The sequence below is a fragment of the Mirounga angustirostris genome, unplaced genomic scaffold (assembly GCF_029215605.1).
Source record: "Mirounga angustirostris isolate CCGP_5_RB_7025 unplaced genomic scaffold, mMirAng1.0.hap1 SCAF_11, whole genome shotgun sequence".
NCBI classification, from domain to species: Eukaryota; Metazoa; Chordata; class Mammalia; order Carnivora; family Phocidae; genus Mirounga; species Mirounga angustirostris.
In genome coordinates, this window is record NW_026991719.1 from 100,611,481 (window position 1) to 100,635,436 (window position 23,956).

Here is a 23,956-nt window from a genome sequence, read left to right on the forward strand (position 1 = left end):
CTTCCATGGAAACACTCCCATTTTCTGGCCTTAAATGAAACATGGTTCTCCCCTCAAGACACCACTTCCCTGCATCTCCACATATCCCAGGACCTAGAGATAGGGTTGGCATTCTCCTACCACTTCATCACTACCTCTAAGCCATAACTCTTCCAACATTGCTTCCTTGAGGTTCATACCATCCATTCATTTTCTCTTCTTCACTGTGGTCATCTAACAACCTACTGGTCAGTGTCTCTCTCTTTCTCTCTCTCCCTGTCATTCACTGAATGTTGCCACTTGATTCACAGTCTTCCTCTCTAACAAATTGGCCATCATCCCAGATATCTTCAGTGTTCCTATCAACAAACATCCATCTTGGGCCCCTAATGTGCAGGTAGGGGAGTCTAGGAAGGCAGCATTTGAGCAGCCTCAGCTGAATGAAACTTGTGGTTTTTCTGGTGGTTGCTCAATATGAAATGGCCGCATTTGAACAGGAACTCAGCCTTATGGTGTCCAGGATAGAGTCTAGGATGATTGTAGGTGAGTAGAATTTCAATAGATTTGAATTTTTCTCAGCAGCAGACTTGGTCTCCAAGTATCTGAGACAGGGAGATTTCTGGGAAAGAGCATTTAAGCAAGAGTTGCAGCAGACTGAGTCTAGGCTTATCTGGCTGGCAGTACTGCATTCACATTATTTTTTTTTTAAGTAGGCTCCACGCCCAGCACAGAGCCCACTGTGGAGCTTGAACTCATGACCCTGAGATCAAGACCTGAGCTGAAATCAAGAGTTGGATGCTTAACCGACTAAGCCACCCAGACACCCCCACATCAATTCTATTCAAAGATACTGCCTTCTGAATTAATGTTTCATGATGTTGATAAGTACAAAATATTTTTTTAAGATTTTATTTATTTATTTGAGAGAGAGAGAGCAAGAGAGCATGAGCCGGGGCGGGGGGGGGGGGGGGGCGGCGCTGAGGGAGAAGGAGAAGCAGGCTCCTGGCTAAGCAGAGAGCCCAACACGGGGATCCATCCCAGGACCTTGGGATTGTGCCCTGAGCCAAAGGCAGCCACTTAACCACCTGAGCCATCCAGGCACCACACAAAATGTTATTTCAACAAATATTTCCTGAGAACCTACTATGTGGCAGGCACTGCCCCAAGAGCTGAGTAAAGAAAAAAAAATCCCTTACCCCATTGCTTAAATCAGTTCACAACTATTTAACATAAATAATTCATATGTCAAGTTAAAATAATGATACTTCAGAGGGTTGTTGTGTTTTAAGTGAGATGATTCATATCATGCTAATAGCTCAATAAATGATAAGTAAATGGTAAAGAAGTGGGGCTATTAAGAACTCTGCACCTCCCAAGTGTAGCCACCAGGTGTCAGGATCCCCTAGCTAAACCCTACTAGGTCAAGGGTGACCAGGTTGTCTACCCTCTCCAAACACCAGCAGAAGAAGCAAAGGACCTTGAGGTGACTCTTCGCCCCTCCCCTATTCCTGATTAGAACTACTTAGGTGCAAACATCTCTTAGTACCGATCTTAGGTGAGAAGTGTGTGCCTACAGAGTGAGCCCAATCCAAAGCATTCTACCATCTCGGTTAGACACCACAATTTGGAAATGACCAAGATCTGGTCAGGGAGAAGCAGAAAAGGGACATTCAAGGTAAAGAGGAGCAAAGCAACGCGGATCCAGGGAGAAAATCAAGTAGGAGGAAGAAAGAAGATACTGAGACGGAAAGATAAAACTTCTCTTCCTCATTCACCTCTCCATGGCCTCACCCAAAGCTTTGCTAGAGACGTCTCATTTAAGCCACCAGCAACCTGAAACCCCCACCTCCCAGGCTCCTGCCACACGTCATATCCCTTCTTAATCCTTGTAATCCCACTGATTCTCTAGCTGGCTTTCTCCCGGATATATTTCAGAGAGGAGCTTTAGAGTCCCTGCAAAGAACTCCTCATTCTTTTTTAGCCCACGTAATTTCTACTTTGTATCTGAGCTGCCATATTTTTTCAGACTGCCTTTCTCTCCTCATTAGAAGCTATATTTCCATTTTTTGAAAGATGCCTTCCCCCCCTTAAAATAGCCTCTTTGACTTTGCCAACTAACCCAGCTGCATATTTTATGTCCCAAGTGCCTAGTATTTTTGATCATTGGCATACATTTTCTCAGGCTTCCAATACGTTATGTTGAAAAGAGTCCACAGGCTTCCTGTGGGTTATTGACTTTTTGAATGTTAGTCTTAATTTTTCCTAATGCCTTGTAACATGTGGCATACCCAAACAGGAATGGGCCTTGTTCAGACACCATCCCGAAGTAGAAGTGTTGACTTAGTGTGCTCTCTCTGGACAGAAACCTTGCTGCAACCATTATTTAGACCCAACCACCAGTTGAGAGCTCTTAACACAGAGAGTTTTGCTTAGGAATTTCTAAAGAAAACCCGAAGAACTAATTGAGAAAATGAAGCCTACACTCTATAAAGGACAAAATAATAAAATTAAAGCGTACTGCAATTAACATAATAGCCAAACTTGTGAACTACCACTAATCCGTTCTCTCCCTTGGCAGTGTGGCAAAGGGAAATGAATCTATTTCTAGGACAACATAAAGATTCTAGGAACTAACCTCATACATCCAGTTACCTAAAAAATCTGAACTTGGAATTCCTCCAAATCATGATCGATCCAGGTCAATGCCAGATCACGCAAGAGAGGCTTGAGTCCTTGCATTCACCGCTGCTACTGTTTCTAGCCATTGTCAATAGAGAAATAGCCTTATTATGGAAATGGCTCTCCCGTGGTGACACTGCACATATCCACGCAGGCAAAGGCTTGAACTATCTGAGTTGTGGCGGAATGCCTGTGAGCCTCCTGAAACACAAGAGCATGGGAGGTCGTCTCCCACTCACCTCCCTATCTTTTCTGGGAGGCTGTCCTGAGACAGTTTCTTATCACCTCTCTGGTTTTGATAGGATATGAAGCTCTCTATGCTATGCCTTTGGAATAGAGCTGCAGAGGGGCACCTGGGTGGCTCAGACATTAAGAGTCTACCTTCAGCTCAGGTCATGATCCCGGGGTCCTGGGATCGAGCCCCACATCGGGCTCCCTGCTCCGTGGGAAGCCTGCTTCTCCCTCTCCCACTCCCCCTGCTTGTGTTCCCTCTCTCGCTGTGTCTCTCTCTGTCAAATGAATAAATAAAATCTAAAAAAAAAAAAAAAGAAAAAGAAAATGTCTAAGTCTAGAAGTGACTTGCTGTCTCTTTACCAGCCAAATCAGTCAGGCCTTGGCCTTGCCTTGTCTCATGTGTAAGCTTGACAAGCCTTGAGCCATTCCACACAACCAAGGGGTGATTACATCCAAAGCATGATGGGTTGAGGCTACAGCTGATTCCACTGACGAGGTCAGCATCCTTCTACCCAGTGGAAGCTGTTGCTGTTTCTGACACTAAGTGAGGGGCCAAGAAACTAATTGGCTCCCCTTTTTTAAAAGGTTGCAAATCCGAACAAAAGAACATTCCACAAAGCAATTTGCCTAGGCTCTTCAAAAGTCAATGTCCTGAAAGGCACAAAAAAAAAAAAAAAGGCTGTGGAACTTTACTGGACACTAAATGAAGTGACAACTAAATACAATCTGTGACATTTGAGTGGCTTCTAGATGGAGTTTTAAACACCTCGAAAAGACACCATTACAATAATTAGAGAAATTTGAATACAGATTATAAGTCATAATAGCGTTATAACAAATGGTAAAATGAGTGGGATTGTTGTATTGTGGTTCTGTAGAAGAATGCTTCTGCTCTAGGGAACACATGCTGCGCTCACCTCAGCTGCACGTACCCTAAAACTGGAACGACACAGAGAAGATTGAGCACAGCCTCTGCACAAAGTGACCCACAAATTTGTGACGCGTTCCATATCTTTAAAGATCCTTATTTAAAAAAAAAAAAAAAAGGAAACACATGCTGAAGTATTCAGGGAGTCCGTGCAATTTACTCTCAAATGATTCAGGAAAAAAATAATGTATATTTACACATAGATAAAGCAAATATGGCAACATGCTGACAATTGATAAAGGGCATAGAGGTATTCGTTGTATGATTCTTACAACTTAATATCTTAAATATTTCAAAATAAAAAATTAGGAGGAACCATGCTGCAAAGAACATTTTGCACATATCTTATTGGGCACATGAAACTCTAGGTTATATACTAGAAGTGGAATTTCTAAGTCATAAAATATGAGCATCTTTAGCTTTATTTGATATTGCTAAATTACTCTCCAAGGTACCAGTTTTTACTTCCACCACATTTTACCACATCTTCACACAACACTGTCAGTTCTTGTTTCTGCCAACCTGATGGGTGTAAGATAGTATCTCATTACTGCTTTTTTCCTAACATTTTATTACAAAAAGAAATTTAAACATAAAGTTTAAAAAAGGGGTGCCTAGGTGGCTCAGTTGTTAAGCTTCTGCCTTTGGCTTGTGTCATGATCCCAGGGTCCTGGGATCAAGCCCACATTGGGCTCCCTGCTCGGCGGGAAGCCTGCTTCTCCCTCTCCCACTCCCCCTGCTTGTGTTCCCTCTCTTGCTATGTCTCTCTGTCAAATAAATGAATAAAATCTTTTTTAAAAAAAAAAAGAAGTTTAAAAAATTATGCAGTGAATTCAGGTGGTGGCTACATGAGCATTTTGTCATATTTGCTTTATCACATGTCTATCTATCCCTCCATCCATAATTCAATTCATCATATTTTGTTATGTATTTGAAAGTAAATAAATTGAAACCATCTTTATACTTCACCTCTAAACACTTCATCATGCATATCATTGACAAGAGTTCAACATTTGCTTACAGATTTTTTTTTTAATTTTTATTTATTTGAGAGACAGAATGAGCGAGAGAGAGAGAGAGCACACATGAGCAGGGGCAGAGGGAGAGGGAGAAGCAGACTCCCTTGCTGAGCAAGGAGTCTGATGTAGGGCTCAATCCCAGGACTCTGGGATCATGACCCGAGCCCAAGGCAGACGCCTAACCAACTGAGACACTCAGGTGCCCCTGCTTACGGATTTTTAAGGTAAAATATATACACAGTGGAATGCCCAAACCATGAATATGTATTTGCTGAGTTCTAACAAATGCACATACACATGTAACCCAGACCTCTGTAAAAATATAGAACATTACCATCACCACTAGAAAGCTCCCTAATTTCCCTCCAGGCCAACCCCTGCTCCCACTTCCACCAGGTAACCACTGCTCTGATTGGTTTTTCCATGATTAGTTTCGTCTCTTCTAGATACAATATGCACTTTTTATGGACAATTTCTTTCACTCAGCATGCTTTTGAGATTAATACGTGTTTCCCTCTATCACTAGTTTGTTCCTTTTCTTTTTTAGGACTTTATTTATTTGAGAGAGAGAGAGAGAGCACAAGCAGAGCGAGAGGGAGAAGCAGGCTCCCTGCTGAGCAGAGAACCCTACTTGGGACTCGATCCCAGGACCCTGGGATCATGACCTGAGCCAAAAGAAGATGCTTTAACCAACTGAGCCACCCAGACGCCCCTAGTTTGTTCCTTTCTGTCGCTGAGTAGAATTCTATTGCATGAATATGGCACAGTTTGTTTATCCATTTTTCTGGTGATAGACACCTAGTCTCTTTTCAGTTTGGGGTTATTATGAATAAGGCTGCTACAAACATTCTTGTCAAGTATTTTTGTGGACAAATGTTTTCATCTCTCTTGGGTTTTTATTGTTTTAATCTGCATGTCTCTGATTACTAGTGAAACTGAACATATTTTCTCTTTTTTTAAAGTTTATTTAAGTAATCTCTACACCCAACGTGGGTCTTGAACTCACCACCCCCAGATCAAGAGTTGCATGTTCTTCCAACTGAGCCAGCCAGGCACGCCAAACATATTTTCATATTAGCCATATTTTACTGTATATATTATCTACTTTTATCTTTTGTTCATTTTTCTGTTAAGCTGTTTGTCTTTAATCTTTTTTCTTTATGAAGCAGCTCTCGGGACACCTGAGTGGCTCAGTCAGTTGAGCATCTGACTCTTGGTTTCAGCTCAGGTCGTGATCTCATGGATAGAGAGATGAAGCCCTGCATTGGGTTCTGTGCACAGTGTGGAGTCTCCTTGAGATTCTGTCTCTCCCTCTCCTTCTGCCCCTCCTCCAAGCACGCTTTCTCTCAAATAAATAAATCTTTTAAAAAAGCAGCTCTCTTTAAGTTTTATTTATTTAAGTCACCTCTACACCCTACATGGGGCTCGAACTAACAACCCCAAGATTAAGAGTTGCATGCTCTTCTGACTGAGCCACCCAGGCACCCCAAGAAGTGCTCTTTTTATTCTGGATGCTAATTACATATTTCTTACATGTTGTAAATATCTTCTCTTTGTTTATAGTATCTATTCTTATATAGAAGTTTTAATTTTTAACACCATCGAATTTACTAATTTTTTTCTTTTACAGTTGTACTTTATGCACCTTGTCTAGGACAGTGATCTTTGGTCTAGGGTACATATTCCCTGAAAGTATGTGAAGACTTTTAAGGTGTTTAAGAGTATGGACGGCTTTGAAGGAATTAAGTTCTAGATTCTCAATTGCCATATCTATTCTTTCCTAAAAGTGAAATATTTCAGAATGCCTGTGTGGTGGCCTCACTCTGGGTCTCCTTTTCCACCTTTCCTTTCACAAATGCCTATATCCCTTTTCCCCAGTATGAATCTTAGTATTGTTCATTCCCTTAAGTATAAAACATCTGGTGAGCCAAACAAAGGGGCAAATCAAAATATTGGTGTTAAAAGTGTACATACTGTATTTATATGAGATTATAAAACAGGGAAAATGAATTCCTAGTGAAAACAGAACAGTGGTTGCTTCTGGGGTGGGAATGAAGATTCTCTACTTCAAACAAAAAAACACAACAGCAAATAACATGCATGTTGAAGTTTTCAGGAGTGAAGTGTACTAATGTCTGAAACTTACTTCAAAATGCATAAAAACATAACATGGGTTAATGGAGGGTATAGGGGCCCAGGGCAGGCTGCCCCAAGATGGGCCACTTTGGCATAAAGATTATTTCAACTTAAAAGTAATCAAAACCTAGGAGATGCAGGAAAGGCTCTCTGGGTTCCCCACAACAGCCTAAATTTACATTGGAAAGCAGAGCCTGTACCAGGAAGAGAGCTATTTTTTTTTTTAAAGATTTAATTTATCCATTTGAGAGAGAGAAAGAGCGAGAGAGAGCGAGAGAGAGAGAGAGAGAGCGCGCGCGCGCGCGCATGAGTTGGGGGAGGGGCAGAGGGAGAAGCAGACTCCCTGCGGAGCACAGAGCCCAATGTGGACCTATCTTGGGACTCCCTGATCATGACCTGAGCCGAAGGCAGATGCCCAAACAACCGAGCCACCCAGGTGCCCCAGGAAGAGAGCTATTAACAGGAACTCCCCTTTATGTAAGGAACTTAACCTGCAAAATAGGACAACCTTGTTTTTCTAAACATCTCCCTTCACCTTCCTGCTGATGGCCTTCTCCTCTTTGTATCCTCAGACCTCTCCTTAGTTCACGTAAGCTTCATGTTGCCTCGCTGTCTTTGGAATCTCCAGGTCTATAGATTTACTATACGTACGCCTATTAAATTTGGTTTTCTCCCATCAATCCATCTCATGATAATTTGATTCTAAGTCCACTTCGAAGGACCACAGGGCAGCAGGAGGCCTTCCACCCCAACAATGGGTAGACAGAAAAAGAGGTATTAAAGTGAACATAACAAAATGCTAATTACAGAATCTAGGTGCCAAGGATATGGACATTTGTATACAATTCTATCAATTTTTTTACTTGTTTAAAACAAGTAGATGCTGGGGGCACCTGGGTGGCTCAGATGGTTAAGCGTCTGCCTTCGGCTCGGGTCATGATCCCAGGGTCTTGGGATCGAGTCCCACATCGGGCTCCCTGCTCCTTGGGAGCCTGCTTCTCCCTCTGCCTCTCTCTCTCTGTCTCTCATGAATAAATAAATAAAATCTTTAAAAAAAAAAAATTAAAAAAAAAAAAAGTAGATGCTGGGATGCCTGGGTGGCTCAGTTGGTTAAGCGTCTGCCTTTGGCTCAGGTCATGATCTCTGGGATCTGGGGTTCTGGGTTCTAGGATCGAGTCCCATGTCAGGCTCCCTGCTCGGTGAGAGCCTGCTTCTCCCTCTCCTCCCCACTTGTGCTCACTCTCTCTCACTGTCTCTGTCACTATCTGTCTCTCTTTCTCAAATAAATAAATAAAATCTTAAAAAAAACAAGTAGATGCTGAGGAAGCTTCCTCTAATCAAAGTCTCGTGTCTTTTTCTGCTTCTGAGAGACAGGTCCATGAGAACAAAGCAATGAGAGCTGTGGGTGGCAGTGCCTTATATCATCCAGGCAACAAATTCATGGCAAGGCTCTGCCTCATCTATCTTAGAATTAGAATTCAGAATTGAAATAGTTGTTACAAGGAATGCATTAACACGTTTTTATTTGAACTGGAAAAAAAAGTCAGACTTTTTAAAACAAAATAAGTCTTATTTGACTTTTTTTTTATGATGAATAGGACTGCCAGTTAGATTATATAGTGGGCATTTCCTATAAATTGAATAAACTCAGATCAGTAGCTTCAAAAACTATATGAAAATATATTTAAAGTTCAAGATAAAATAGAAGCATTTATTTTAAAATTCTATATTGGCAAATATTCATTCAAATTAACAATATCTTAATTTTTCCAACCCTTTCTGAGTATATCAGGTTAAATAAGTTACCACTCAGTGAAAAAGTAAAGAGGTACAGTTACTAGTCATCTAAAAAGTCTTTTTAGTATAGTTCCTAGAAGGTGAGAAAGTAAATAACTCTAATGAATGAGTAACAAATCCTTTTACAAGTCAGGTGGTTTCCAATCCTTTGCTTTCAACAAATTTGAAGGAAAATCTAATCAAGTAGCCAGACAAGAGATCATAAAAAGACATTTCTGATAGATCACTATGTGATTTTTGGCAAACAACTCAGAAAGAGCTCAAATAGTTAAATTACGATGCTATTACAATACTGTTTATATTTTCAGATGCTTACATGTTTGAACAATTTTCTCAGTGCCTCATAAAAACAAAAATAGAATTGAAACTGAACTCTCATTCCAGCAACAGGTTGCATTCATCCATCCATAAGTACATGGGAGGGGGAAAAAAAATCCAGCTCATTCAAGGGTGCATTTCCAATAAAATTTGACTTTGATGTTTTCCATTCATTTATCAAAATGTATAAAAAATTTACGTTTTGAGCAATTTTATACCAATAACAGTTACAAATAACTAAATCCAGAGAAATTTTTTTAATAGCTAAGAATATGTTTATAGGACATTTGCTAAGAAATTGTTTTATATTCACATTTTTGCTACAAAGAAATATGACAGGGTGATCAATAAAGGACTTTTAAGCATAAAAATATATCACATCAAGGTAAAATTCTATGGGGGAAGCGGAACGGAAAAATGAATTAAAGACAAAAATAGATAAAAATTTTCTGGCTATTAAAGAGGAGCTTATCCCTTTAATTTTCAAATGGATGACAGTGGGTATCAAATCATTATGGTATTTAGATTTCATTTAAAATAGTGATAGATTTGGTTTTTATGCCACCATTTATAATATATTGGAAATTACATCCTTTGTAATTATCTTAACTTATAACGAAAACATTTTTATGTCACATTAAACATGTAAAAGTGGATCCATAATTTTTCAAAATTCTTTGAGGGATATGAGAGCAAACAGCATGAAAACCAGTGGTCTAAGAAATCATTTCCTACCCTATGATGAAATTATACTCTCTTGTATTTTCTTTATTTCTTATTTTTTTAAAGATTTTATTTATTTATTTGAGAGAAAGAACAGAAACAGGGAAGAGGAACAGAGCGAGAAGCAGGCAGGGAGCCTGACAACAATGTGGGGCTCGATCCAGGACCCTGGGATCATGACCTGAGCTGAAGGCAGACGTTTAACTGACTTGAGCCACCCAGGCACCCTCTCTTGTATTTTCTTTAAAAATGTCAAAGTTTGGGGGCACCTGGGTGACTCAGTTGGTTTAGCATCGACTTGGTTTTGGCTCAGGTCGTGAGCTCAGGGTCCGCTTTCCCTCTCTCTCTCCCTCTGACCCTCCCCCCGCTCGTGCTTATTCTCTCGAAAAAAAAATAATAATAATAATAAAATTTTTTTAAATGTCAAAGTTTTGCCTTTCACATTTCTGTCTCTAATCAGCCTGGAGTTGAGATTTCCCCAAAACATAGCCCAGATAGACACAGCACCAGAATCAGCTGGAGCCTGTGGGGAAGCTTTACATCTCCCCCAAACATAGCTTAGCTTTCCTGACTCTGAATCACGGGAGTGGGGAGTATCCAAGAATTAGTAGTGTCAAAAAGCTGTTCAAGTGATTCTGGTTCACCATCAGGTTGGGGAAGCACTGACTTATATGATAGAGGCCAAACGATTTATTTATTTATTTATTTTAAAGATTTTATTTATTTATTTGAGAGAGAGAGAATGAGAGACAGAGAGCACGAGAGGGAAGAGGGTCAGAGGGAGAAGCAGACTCCCTGTCAAGCAAGGAGCCCGATGCGGGACTCGATCCCGGGACTCCAGGATCATGACCTGAGCCGAAGGCAGTCGCTTAACCAACTGAGCCACCCAGGCGCCCCAGAGGCCAAACGATTTAATGTGCCATGCAAGGTGTTAGAGAATGGTCTGTATTCCTCCCAAAATTCATGTTGAAGTCCTAACCCCCAGTACCTCAGAATGTGACTGCATTTGGAGATAAGGCCTTGGAAGAGGTAATTAAGTTAAAATGAGGTGATTAGGGTGTGCCCTAATCCAATACGACAGATGTCTTTATTGAGAAGAGATTAGGATGCAGACATACCTAGGGGGAAGACACAGAAGACGGCCATCTGCAAGCCTAGGGGACAGACCTCAGATGTAAACCTGCCAACACCTTGAACTCATACTTCAAGCCTCCAGGACTGTGAGAGAATAAATTTCTGTTGTGTAAGCCACCGGTCTGTGGTATTTTATTATGGCAGCTCGAGTAGACTAATATACAAGGATTTTATCTGGGCCCTGACTACCTCTCTAGAGCCTCAGGTCTCTTGTCAGGCTCCATCCATCCCCCCATTACCACCTACCCACACCTCCGGCTTACTAGTTTTGAGACCTTGGGCAACCTAACCTCTCTGTCCCCAGTTGTCTTACCTGTAAAATGGGGATAATAATATCACCTCCCTAGAGCTGCATGATGATTAAATGTGATCATCTATGTAAGGCACTGAACACAATGTGAACATAAAAAACACTCAGTAAATGTTAGCGGCTACACTCCGGCCATAAGGCATTAACTGCCATTCTCCAACTGCATGTTGTTTTGTTCTACCTCCATGAGTCAGCACATCAGCTGACATGTCTGCTTAGAATGCCTTTCTTTTTTTTTTAATATTTTATTTATTTGACAGAGAGAGACACAGCGAGAGAGGGAACACAAGCAGGGCGAGTGGGAGAGGGAGAAGCAGGCTTCCCGCCAAGCAGGGAGCCCGATGCAGGGCTCGATTCCAGGACCCTGGGATCATGACCTGAGCCGAAGGCAGACGCTTAACAACTGAGCCACCGAGGTGCCCCTTAGAATGCCTTTCTCCCACCATGTCAGCTAGCTAACTCTTGGTTGTCCTTCTGAAGTCCGTGTACAGCCAGCTCTGATTCACTCTTCTCCCTCCCCCCGCTTCTAGAGCTCTCTAATTCCTACAGCACTCTGCTTTTCCTCTACCAAGTGAGATGCCATCGCAGGGTTTTCGGCAGAGGAGTGACCCGATCTGGCTTGAGTACCTACCATATGCCAGGCACCATTTTAGGTTCTGAGTCAAGATGAGAATAAAAAGAACACTTAACTTATAGGGTTACTGAGAGGATTATGAGAGACTTAAGACAGTGCCTGGCATATGGTAAACTCTCAGGAAATGCTAACAATTATTATCTATCTACATTCAAGACATTTCCTCACATCTATTGACATCTGTGGCCTTTGGCTCCTAGTCTCCCTTCCTAAACATAAATCCCATTACCATCCTGGGTGATGATACCGCCAACATGCTAGCGCCTCTCCTGGACCTCAACTCCTGTAGCTTTCACCTCCACCCTTCTCCAGATACACCATGACAATATCCTGACCTTGATGTTGTTGTTGGACTTTTGCAGACTGAATCCACTGTGTACAACCAAAGGAATAGATTAGAAAGCCCAGGCGGAATTTTCCGTTAGCTTAAGTTGAGAGCGAGCTCTTCTGTCCCTACCTCAAACAAGCAAAAAGTCTCTTCTGTATGACTGAGTCCTGGAAGATAAAAGCAAAGGAAAAAAGGGAGGGCTGGCTGGAGATGCTAGTTTTGCGGGCACGAGATAAGGGCAGGCATCTCTATGACTGCTCAAAAGAGAGGAAATTACAGTTGCAGTCTTTCTGGCAGCAAGGAGGGAGGGAGAAGTTAGTGATCAAGACACCTGAGCAGGTCAGGAGACTGAGGGGCAGGTGCTGCTGATAAACACTGTTCAGCATGAATGACCTTCACAGAGGCTGTTCTCTGGTGATGAGTCAAGAGTAAGCCTATGCAGGTGTGTACTCCTTCCTGCCAGAAAGTACATAGCTCTGGGGGCAATGCCTGGAAGTCAGGGCTCACCCCACCTTTCTTCACTCAAAACAACTCTGCTCTTGATTTAGTTGGGCTTCCAATTACAACTGCATTTGCGAAGTGTTTAGTGCTAAACCTTGGCTTTTCCTCTCAGCAGATAACTACACATGTTACTTTCCACGGAATCCAGCTGCCACTGAGGTGTCGTGACCACCCTCAAGATTCTTCTCTACTTATCTACATCTCATCACTTTTAGCCTCTAAGGATGTATCCTTTTTCCTATTCAAGGTTAATGCCACTACTCATGCTTGATTCCATCTCTTTCTCAGTCCTGCTGCGTCTTTATGCTATTTTCCTTTCTCCATATTAAGTTGCTGGAGTATTTGGCAATGGTTTAACATTGGCAATTTCATACGGTTCAAGCTAATATACCTTCGTTCTTTTCCTCTCTAAATATTCCTTCTCCTCGACCAAAAACAATTACAACAAAACATCCTTTTACAGACAAGAGTAACCTCTCTATATAGATTGTATTTTTCTAACATCACACCTCTTGTGTCCCTTCATATAAAACCTAAACACCATACCCCAGCTGTATCAGCTATATCTGCCTTTGCTGGTCACATCTCCCAACTGATAATTCACCTAACAAACACTTACCAAGGGTCTGGCGTGTTTATCAAATTTTTATTCACTCATTAAACAAATATCTTCTGAGTACCTACTCTGTGCCAGACACTGTTCCAAGAAGTACTTGGGCTAGATCAGTGAACAAAATAAAAATTCCTGTCCTCTTGGAGCTTATAGTCTAGTAGGAGTTGGTAGCAGACATACAATAAACAAACACAATAAAGAAAATAATCGGGGTGCCTGGGTGGCTCAGTCGGTTAAGTGTCTGCCTTCAGCTCAGGTCATGATCCCAGCGTCCTGGGATCAGGCCCTACTTCGGGCTCCCTGTTTAGCAGGGAGCCTGCTTCTCCCTCTCCCTCTGTCCCTGCCCACCATTCGTTTTCTCTCTCTCTCACTCTCTCTCTCAAATAAAATCTTTTAAAAAATAACCATATAGTATGTTCCAAAGTGATAGATGCCATGGGGGAAAAAAGTAGAGCAGGGGAGATTGAGAATGCTATGAGAAAAGCTGTAATTTCAAATATGGTGGTCATGGTAGGCCTTATTGAGAAGGTGACAATTTTTTTTTTTTGAGAAGTTTACAATTAAGCAAAGACTTGAAGGACAAGCCATGGATATATCTGGGGGAAGTGTTCCGTGCAGAGTGAATAGCAAGTCCAAAGGCCCTGAGGCAAGAAAGCTAAAGGAATAAGGGGAAAGAATAGGAGATGAAGACATAAAGGTACAAGGACCCTGATTGTGTAGAGCCTTTGTATTAGTTAACTACTGTTGGGTAACAAATTGCCCTAAAATTTAGCTATTTAAGGGGTACTTGACTGGCTCAGTCGGTGGAACATGGGACTCTTGATCTCGGGGTCATGAGTTTGAGCCCCACGTTGGGCGTGGAGATTATGTAAAAAAATAAAAACAAATAAGTAAAATTTAGCTATTTAAAACAGCAATACACAGGAATTTAAGAGTGGTTTAGCTGGGTGATTCTAGCTTTGGGTTTCAAGAGGTTGCAGTCATCTGAAGTCTGGGCCTGAAGAATCCTCTTCCAAGGTGGCTCACTCATGTGGTTGACAGGTTGGTGTTTGCTGGTGGTGGGGGAGGAGGAGATGTGAAGAAGGGGAGGACTCAGGTTTTCCCCGTGTGGCCCTCTCTACATGCTGTTTGAGTATCCTCATGACATAACAGCTGGCTTCCTACAGAGCAACCAATCCAAGAGAGAGGGAGGCAGAGACCACAATGCCTTTTATGATCTAGGCTTTTAAATCATATGCCATCACTTCCACAGTATTCTATTAGTTTACACAGGTCAGCTCTAGTTCACTGTAGAAGACAACTAGGCAAGGGCATGAAGAGCAAGAGGCAAAGATCGTTAGAGATCATCCTGGTGGCTGGCTACAACAGCCTCTGTAGGTCATTACACATCTGTAGCTTTTACCCTGAGTGAAATGGAGAGCCATTGAAGGGATTTGAGCAGATAAATGACAATGAGCTGACTTATTAGGACAGCTCTGGCTGCTTGTGTGAACAGAGTGGAGAGGGGCAAGGATGTAAGCTGGAAAACCAGTGAGGAAGCTAAAGTGCAAAAGAGAGACAGACCAGGGTCATAATGGTGTCGATGAGAATTGGTGGGATTCTGGATCTATTTTGAAAATTGAGATGGACAGGATTTGCTGATGAACTGGATGTGGGATAGGAGAGTGGGGGGCGGATTAAAGATGACTCCAAGAGTTTGGGAGAAATGACAAAAATGAGTTAGACATAGATTTTACCATAAATGAACTTAAGGTATAGGTGAGATAAGACATGTACACAAATAGGGGCGCTTGGGTGGCTCAGTCGGTTAAGCGTCTGCCTTCGGCTCAGGTCATGATCCCGGGGTCCTGGGATCGAGCCCCGCGTCGGGCTCCTTGCTCTGTGGGAAGCCTGCTTCTCCCTCTCCCTCTGCTGTTCCCCCTGCTTGTGTTCCCTCTCTCTCTGTCAAATAAATAAATAAAATCTTAAAAAAAAAAAAAAGACATGTACACAAATAGCTATATTACATGGCAGAAAGCACTACGATCCATAACAAAGGCACAAATTCAAGTGCCAAGTGAGATGAAAAAGTTCTGGAGGTACTCAATGCCACTGATCTGTATACTTAAAAATGGTTAAAATGGTAAATTTTATGTTATATACTTTTTTTTTTAAGTGATCTCTTTGCCCAACATGGGGCTGGAATTCACAACCCGAGATCAAGAGTTGCATGCTCCACTGACTGAGCCAGCCAGACGCCCCTATGTTACATACATTTAATTACAATTTTGAAAAGGTGCTAACAAAACCAAAAACAAAAATTCAAGTGTCAAGAGAGTTCAGAGGAGGAAGAAGAGATGACCTCCAGCTAAAGGAATCAGAGAAGGCTTTGAGTAAGGGCAGTCTTTCTACCCTTGAGACATTTGAGTAAATGAATGGAAGGCAGGAAAGCTGGGGATGGGCAGGCGCACAGTTCATAGTTGCGTTTTGTTAGAAGATAGGTAGTGTGCACTAAAACTGCAGGCGATGACTGATGACAGCCTTCTGTGACCATCTCAAGCGACCTCAAGGAAGAATCAAAAACAGGAAGAACCGGAAAACCAATTAAGCAGAGACAGGCAACCAATAAACAATCAAACATGATAGAAACCTAAAGTATTAAGAAGACCTAAGGGTCTTTCTTGTGTCTATGTGGAAATCAATAAACCTTAATATCTTTTAAACCTTAATTTTTACAACCGTAACAAATTATACCTTTTGATGCACAAGTATTTGGACAGCTGCTTGCAAGCAAGCATACCCTTTTCCCCTTTTGTATATATAATCCCCGGTAGCTAACGAGCTTCAGAGCAGTTCTTCAGAGCCATCTGAAAGACTTTTCCCAGGCTATAGTACCCAGTAAGACAACGAATAAAGCATTTACTATCCTACTTTGAGGATGGTTTTCTTTTAGTTGACTGGAGGGTGCCCAAGGGAAGAGTGAACATAAAGCTAAGGAGTTTTAACATTATCCGGGAAGTAATGTTGAAGGGTTTAACTCACATGGCCTTGTGCAGGCTGTACTGCAGGGGACCAGTCCTAGGGATAGAGAGGCCAGTCAGGAGACCAGGTAATGGTCAGACACACCTGTAATCAGAAGATCTAGGTTTGAATCAGTGTTGCAGCTCCCACACGTACTAGCAGTGTGACTTTGGGCAAGCCACCTAAACTCTCTAAACCTCAGTGTCTTCATCTGTAAAATGGAAATAATGGTAGTTACATATTTCATAAGATTGCTGTGAGAATTAAATGAGATAACTATTTGCTTTGCAATTCCTATTACTGCAGTAAGTCAGATGTGAGATTCTCAGAGCTATGACAGTAAAAGAGGATCGGAGGGAATAATATTTAGCAAAAGCCTAACAACCAAAAAGAAGTCTCGTCTCTCCTTCCTCCAAGTGCCCTTTTCAAGAGCAGCAGCATTTTAGGATGCAGGTGATACTCACAATCTTCCTCTTGAAATGAAACACTCATTCAGAACCTCTTATGTCACTACGCTAGCATATAAGGGAGCCCAAGTTTGTGAAACAAAATTCATCTGTCTGTCTGACAATCTTACAGCATACTCGAAATAAATCCAGGATATGATCAGCATTTTATGTACCAGATTTCCGGTTTCCCTGCCTTCTAATTTCTTCCCTATTCATTTTCCTTTATCTCTCGATCCCCTTCCTGTCCCAACTGAATGTCTTTTTCCTTTTATCCTTCCCATCTAGGGCACAGACCATATTCTAACCTCAGTTCCCTCATTTATTAGCTGCATGCTAGTGGAGGGGCTTGTCCTCTCTGGGCTTCAAATTCCTCTGTAAAATGGGTTTAATAAGAGAGGGCCTATCTTACAGGGTTGTCAAAATAACAACAAAGAAACGTCATACGTCTATCACAGTGCCAGGTCTACAGTGAGAACTCAACTTGTTCGCTCTCTTTTCATCCTTAATTTTACCTCTACTCCCCAACTGGACAACACCAGAGCCCAGCAAGTAAAAGCGTGGGAAAAAAACACCTCGAGGCTAAAGAGGAAACGCTTGAGCTGGGGGCGGGGACTGCGAGGTACCCACTGCGCAGGCGCATTTGCTAGGTCAGGCTCTGGCTTCCAGCTGGGGGGGGGTTGGGGGGGGGACGAGGGCTTCGATTGTCCTGGCTGCCCCCTTCCGACCCAGGGAAGTGGCGGAACCTTGACTGCGCCCCGGGAGGGCTCAGCACTAATCAAGGACGCCAGGGCCCGAAGGGTAAGTTCGAAAATGGCGGAGGGGGAAGAAGGAGGGGCCTTGCAGGGCGGGAGGCTGGTCCCCGCGCGGGGGCGGTAAAAAGGAGTCTAGCGGGGGCCGGGAGCCGGGGGCCCCCGTGGCGCGGCCAGGGCCATGAGACTGACCGACCGTGGCCGGTGTCTGTTTGAGGCCCTGTCGTGGACGCACCTCGGGTTCCCCGACTCGGGGCTCCTCCGGGCGATGGGCGGGCTGGTGGGTGCGCCTGCGGGAGACGAAGGGACTTCCGTTTCCTTCTAGGCTGGGGCCCGGCCGCAGAGCGGAGTTGGCATTTCCAGATTGGGGCTCGGGCCGCCCCTCCTCCAGGACCCTCCCCTCCGGACCGCGCAGGGCGCCGCGGGCGATCCGGGCTGGCTCTTCTGGCGCGGTGGGTACTGCCTGTACGGGCTTCCTCCTCCTCACCCCCCCTCCCCGCGGGCCCCGCGCTGCGGGGGAGGGCGGGAAGGTCGCCCCTGTGCGGCGCGGGTGGCCCAGCCGCGGCTCCTTGCCCAGGTTCCCGGGAGCGCCGAAGGAAGGCGTGGGTGGGTGGATGGCTTCGGGCCGGCCGGGTGCCTTCTTAAACCCTGTGACCCCTAAGGTAAATCGAGTCAAAGAACTTTTTTAATGATCAAAGGACCGCCCCCTCCCCACCCCCCAATCTGATGCGTGTGGCAGGTATGGAAGTGGGTGGAGTGTGCCTGGCGAGGGCTTGTGAAGCAGAAAGAATAGGAGCCAAAGAGCTTCCGGAAGAGGAAATTAGCTAGTAATTCTTTCCAATCTTTGCTGCCCTAGTCACCTCCCCAGCATATTCTGTGAGTAAAACAGAATTCAATCTAACTTTCAGTTTCATTATTTTAACTCCATAATACACTTAATTGTTTTCGGGAGGGGGGGGTGGTTATTGCTGAAACTAAGCAACAGCCCCCTCCATCTCCAAAAAAAAGAAAAATGTCAAAGCTCTGTAAAAACCTGTCCGATTTTAATAATCTACTACTTTGTTTTCAAATATAATTATGTCACTAGGTCTGTCACACTAGACCTTGATAGTCAATGACGCATAGAAATGTACTCTTGTAAGACTGGAGGTTGCTATAGTGTTTGTTTCTTCTCTTTTTTTACTTCGGATTTCTTACAACCAGGTCAAGAGAACACTTAAAGACGGCCATTTTAGGACTAAAACATTTTAGAGTTGGAAGGGATCTTAGTCCAATCCTCTTATTTTACAAAAGCGGAAACTAAGGCACGGGAAGATTTCATGGCTTGCCTAAGGCTACTCATCTACTTAGATTAGAGCCCAGCTTGTCTGGCTCCTTGCTTACCGCTCTTTGTGAACAACTGCTGCACATAGCCTCCAAGCAAGGAAATTGAACATTTAACCTACCCCACACTTCGGAAGCGTATACCACTTCGTACCATACAACTGTGATACTACTTTCGATGTATTTAACGTGTTTATGAAGCCAATGCTTGAGATATTTTCCCCATCATTCAAGAAGTGGCAACAGTTTAGGTTAAGATTTATACACACGTACATATGCATATTTGAATATGCTCAGATAATTTCTTGAAGGACACAAGAAAAATGTGAACAGTGGCTATTTAATGGAGGGATGGAGATGGGTGGGATGCTTTTTAATCTGCACTTCACGTGTGGTCTAATGTACTGGTTGAATTTCTTACGATAAACAAGTATTGATTTTATAATTGGAAACAATTTTTAAAATTCACACACCTACGTGTATATCAACATAAGTGTTTATCAATGGTATGTAAAGACATACATGCATTTATGTATCAGTGGTCTGTATTGTAAAATCCAGTATGGTTCCGGTCAGCCCACCTGGCAAAGCAGGCCTGATTATCAGATGCTCACATTTCTTTTCTTGTTTTCTCCAATTGCCCCTAATATAAGATGGTAAAAAGAATATATGTTACTACTAATCTTTATATATTTTTAGAAAATGTGCTAAACTTTTCATTATCCAATAATATAGCAAACTGTAACACTCAAGATATCCAATTTGATTCAATGAAAAAATCTGAATGTAGAACCTTTGTGGATAAGAATCATTTTTAAAAATTAAGATTGGAAGGGTCTCTGGTGATTAGTACTTCACCTCTTTTCTTTTTATGAATAGGTTAACTAGGACTCAAAAGAGGAGAAAGTGATTTGCCCACAATTATGTATCTACCTATTAGCACTGCTTGGACTAAGTCCCGGATACTCCGGTACCCCTTGTGCTACCTTTGTAACTATTGCTTTGTAATGCATTCAGTGACTCCCAACTAGGCAGAAAAAGTAATGCTGGCTAAAGGTTAGGCCCATTTCAATAGATAAGAATTACTGTAATTAACTTGCCAATTAATTTGTATAGTGCTTGAAATATTTTACTAACATAAATGTTCCCCTTACATTTGGTCATAAACATTAATTTGTGGGTTTTTTGGTTTTTTTTTTTTAAGATTTTGTTTATTTATTTGACAGAGACACACAGAGAGAGGGAATACAAGCAGGGGGAGTGGGAGAGGGAGAAGCAGGCTCGATGCAGGGCTCAATCCCAGGACCCTGGGATCATGACCTGAGCTGAAGGCAAACACCTAACGACTGAGCCACCCAGGCGCCCCCATAAACATTAATTTGTTTAATAAATTCTTTATATTGTAAATGCTTATAGACCCCAGATATGAAACTGATATTTTACTGTTTTTGTTTGTTCTAATATTTAAAAGTCAGGTAGTTAGTGCTAATGTGAGGGGGGGGAAGTTAAGCTTTATAAAATAAACATTTATTGAGCACCTACTATATGCCAGGGATTGTACTATGTGGTGTAGGGTTCAGAAGACAGATGTGGCAAAATAGATGTCCTTGTTCTCTTGAGGCTGGGAGATTATCATGAGCTGTCAGTTCTCAAACTTTATCTCTGTGTTCTAATCTGGTAATAGTATTATAAAATGTAATCTGTAGCACTGTTTAAGGTCATCTGAGTAGATTTGAGGAGACAAAAACAGAAGTTGTAAAAGAAACTGATACTGAACAAATACTCTTTTTTTTTTTTTTTTTTTTTTGGCTTAAAGGGAAAAAAGGTATTTATTACTCACAAAATTTAAAAGTCCCAGGTTTCGGGGAGCCACCGGCTCAGGTCATGATCCTGGAGTCCCGGGATCGAGTCCCGCATTGGGATCCCTGCTCAGCAGGGAGTCTGCTTCTCCCTCTGACCCTCCTCCCTCTGATGCTCTCTGTCTCTCATTCTCTCTCTCAAATAAATAAATAAAATCTTAAAAAAAAAAAAAAAAAAGTCCCAGCCTTCCAGCTCTTTACCAGTTCTTCCAGTGCAATTCCTGGTGAATAGTGACTATTTTCATGTCTTAGAGGTCATGTGGTACAGTGAGAAGAGCCCTGGATTTGATGCCTGGGTTCTTGTCTTGGCTTTGTTTCCAGTTAGCTGTGAGCTTGTGAGCAAGTCACTAAACCCCTCAGTGCCTACATATTTCTTTCTTTTTTTAAAAAAAAGATTTTATTTTTTTATTTTTTTTTTAAAGATTTTTTGTTTATTTTTTTAACAGAGAGAGAGACAGCGAGAGAGGGAACACAAGCAGGGGGAGTGGGAGAGGGAGAAGTAGGCTCCCCGCGGAGACTCAATCCCAGGATACTGGGATCATGACCTGAGCCGAAGGCAGATGCTTAATGACTGAGCCACCCAGGTGCCCCAGTGCCTACATATTTCTATTTTCTTCAAAGCTTTTTATGAATTAAATATCCCATTTAATTTAAAACAGAATATTTTGAATATTTTAAATTATAAAATAAATATGTTTATTATGGAAAATTTATGAAATTCAGAGTAATATAAAGAGAATAAGTATAATCCCATTCTTTTATATTTACTTTTATCGTTGAGGCTCATATTGTATGTAGATGGTGGTAATCCTTTTTTCTCATTCAACATTCTATATTGAAGATTTCCTATGTCATGAAAATTCTTTTAAAATGTAGTTTTTATTTATCCTGCATATTCTTTTAAGGTTGATTTACTTATTTGAGAGAAGCAGAGAAAGCACGAACGGGGGGAGGGGCACAGGGAGAGAGAGACCAGCAGACTCCCTACTGAGCGATGACCCGATGCAGGGGCTCAATCCCAGGACTCCTGAGATCATGACCCGAGCTGAAGTCAGACGCTTAACCAACTGAGCCACCCAGGCGCCCTGGGAGAGAGAGTCTTAAGGAGACTCCGCACTGAGCGCAGAGCCGATGTGGGCCCTATCTCACAACCCTGAGATCACAGCCTGATCGGAAACCAAGAGTTGGACACTTGACTGACTGCCACCCAGGTGCTCCATATCCTGTATATTATTCTATGCTCTGGTTCCTTCATTTTATAAAGTAACAGGTTTGGGCTAGTTGATGCCAAAGATTTAAAATCCATTATAATAGGTTTTTTTTAACCAATTATCTCAGATTTTATCAAGGAAAAAAAATCCCACATAACAATCCAAAATCTGTTTGGAATAAATATCTCAAATAAAATGATAAGAAATTAACAAGGTGGAGATATAAACGTTAATAATTTGTGATTATACTTTTCATTTTTTTCTGCTTTTATGATTTGAGTATTTAAAAATTTCACATGCTAAGTACTTGAATTTTAATTTGTTGGAGATGAGAATGATATATGTGTCATTACTGTGTTAAAAGCTGGCCTGTTTTATCTTGTAGGGTGGGTATAGAATAAGTTGAAGAGGGAGAAACTGGGCTTCTGGGTTTGACATTCTGGGATTATCAAAGCACAGAGAAGAGAAAATTTATGGAAGCTCATAAGGGTTCAGTAACTTGATTAAGGTCCAAATAGCTATTAAGTTGGCAGGGGTAGGATTTGAATCCAGATTTCTTTCACTCTGGTAGTCATGCTTTTCTTCCATTGCATGCTGTATTTCAAAAGATCTCTTTTTGTAGTAGTGCTTTGATCAAAATTGACTAACTTGGTATCTTTGAATAAATTGAGGAGCTAAAGTGAGAAACGCTGAGATAGCACTTAGGAATATGGTTTTCAGTTTGAGACAACCCAACCAACACACTGTGAGCACCGCCTGCTTTGAGCCAAGTTCTAACATCACTGTATTAACAGTGACTGGCATGTAGTAAGTGCCAGGTAAAAAATTATTGACTGAGGGGCACCTGGGTGGTGCAGTTGGTTGAGCATCCAGCTCTTGGTTTTGCCTCAGGTCGTGATTTCAGGGTTGTGGGATTGAGCTCCATGTTGGGCTTCACACTCAAGTCAAGTCTGCTTAAGTTTCTCTCTCCCTCTTCCTTTGCCCCCCCAGTCTCTCTCTCTCAAATAAATAAATGAATCCTTTTAAAAAATTGTTGACTGAATGCCTTTGCTTGTTATAAAGGAATGTATTAGAGGGAAAAGGAAAAACTAAAACTTCTAAAGCCTTCTAGATAATTAGAAACAAAGGACTTTTTATGCTCTGAGAAATTAATCAAAGCAGTTGTTGATTAGTTACTGTATCTACCAAAAGAATTTGAGGCCAAACTTATGAGTAACAGGTTTTGTGTGCTCTGATTATACTTAATAGTAGATTGTCCTTTGTGTGATAAAAGCATATTTTATGTAAGTTTTTAGGACTTGGCATGGACTTATATTATTTTCAATTATGGTATTGTAGCTCTGATATTTGATACATTTTGGAATTTGATTTTGGTATGATTGGTACCCAATCTTTGTTAAGGATACCTAAGATTTTATTTATTTATTTGAGACAGAGAGAGAGACTGAGAGCACGAGGGAGGGGGAGAAGCAGACTCCCCGCTGAGCAGGGAGCCTGCAGGGCTCATCCCAGGACCCCAAGATCATGACTTAAGCCACCCAGGCGCCCCCATGATCTGCTTTTATAATGTATTTTCAAGGATATGGGTCGTGGTGAAAACAGGTTTACCTGTGCATACTGGGAATAACTTGAACTCAGATGATCAGACAGAGGTTGTACTGCATGAGTTAAGGCTGATTTCCTAAACTGGGGAAAGCTGGTACTGCTGTGCATTCCCTGGAATCTATAAATACTTACATGTGGTTTGAACTTTTATAAGTACTCTCATGATAATTTTGTTGGCCTCATAACACAGGCCTCTCATATATATAATCACATATTGCTATGTGCTTTACCTTTCAGTGGCTCCCACTAATTTTTCAAGCCCTGAAAAGGCAAGGAGTTGACATTTTCTGCTACCTCACCAGACCAACCCTTTTGCCAGTAATTCTTAGAGTAATTTCCTTAGACCTATATTGGTCATAATCACTGGGTTTGACTTTTGACTGTCATTTACTATATGATCTTTGATGAGTAACAATCAGAAAACCAC

General features: G+C 41.9%; 1 protein-coding gene, 1 long non-coding RNA gene and 1 other non-coding gene across 12 annotated transcripts in view; 2 read left to right on the top strand and 1 right to left on the bottom strand.

Moving 5' to 3' along the window:
• Positions 1 to 17,899, bottom strand: part of LOC123849493 (uncharacterized) — a 66,680-nt gene extending 48,781 nt beyond the window's left edge. For all 4 annotated transcript variants that reach the window (XR_008506673.2, XR_006792078.3, XR_010406248.1 and 1 more), the window contains exons 1-2: positions 17,767 to 17,899; positions 16,355 to 16,438 (exon numbers count right to left, since the gene is read on the bottom strand). This is a non-coding gene — a long non-coding RNA (uncharacterized LOC123849493). The remainder of the gene's footprint in view (positions 1 to 16,354; positions 16,439 to 17,766) is intronic.
• On the top strand, positions 3,802 to 3,908 carry LOC123851571 (U6 spliceosomal RNA). The gene has a single exon (XR_006792644.1). It is a non-coding gene; the product is annotated as a U6 spliceosomal RNA (small nuclear RNA).
• Positions 17,863 to 23,956, top strand: part of XIAP (X-linked inhibitor of apoptosis) — a 78,354-nt gene continuing 72,260 nt past the window's right edge. For 5 of the 7 annotated variants that reach the window (XR_010406245.1, XM_064574542.1, XM_045882109.3 and 2 more), the window contains exon 1: positions 17,863 to 17,983. The gene's annotated coding sequence lies outside the window, so the exon portion shown is untranslated. Of the gene's footprint in view, positions 17,984 to 18,053; positions 18,194 to 23,956 lie in introns of those variants that run through there. The other 2 variants (XM_064574540.1, XM_064574541.1) reach the window with 2 other exon arrangements.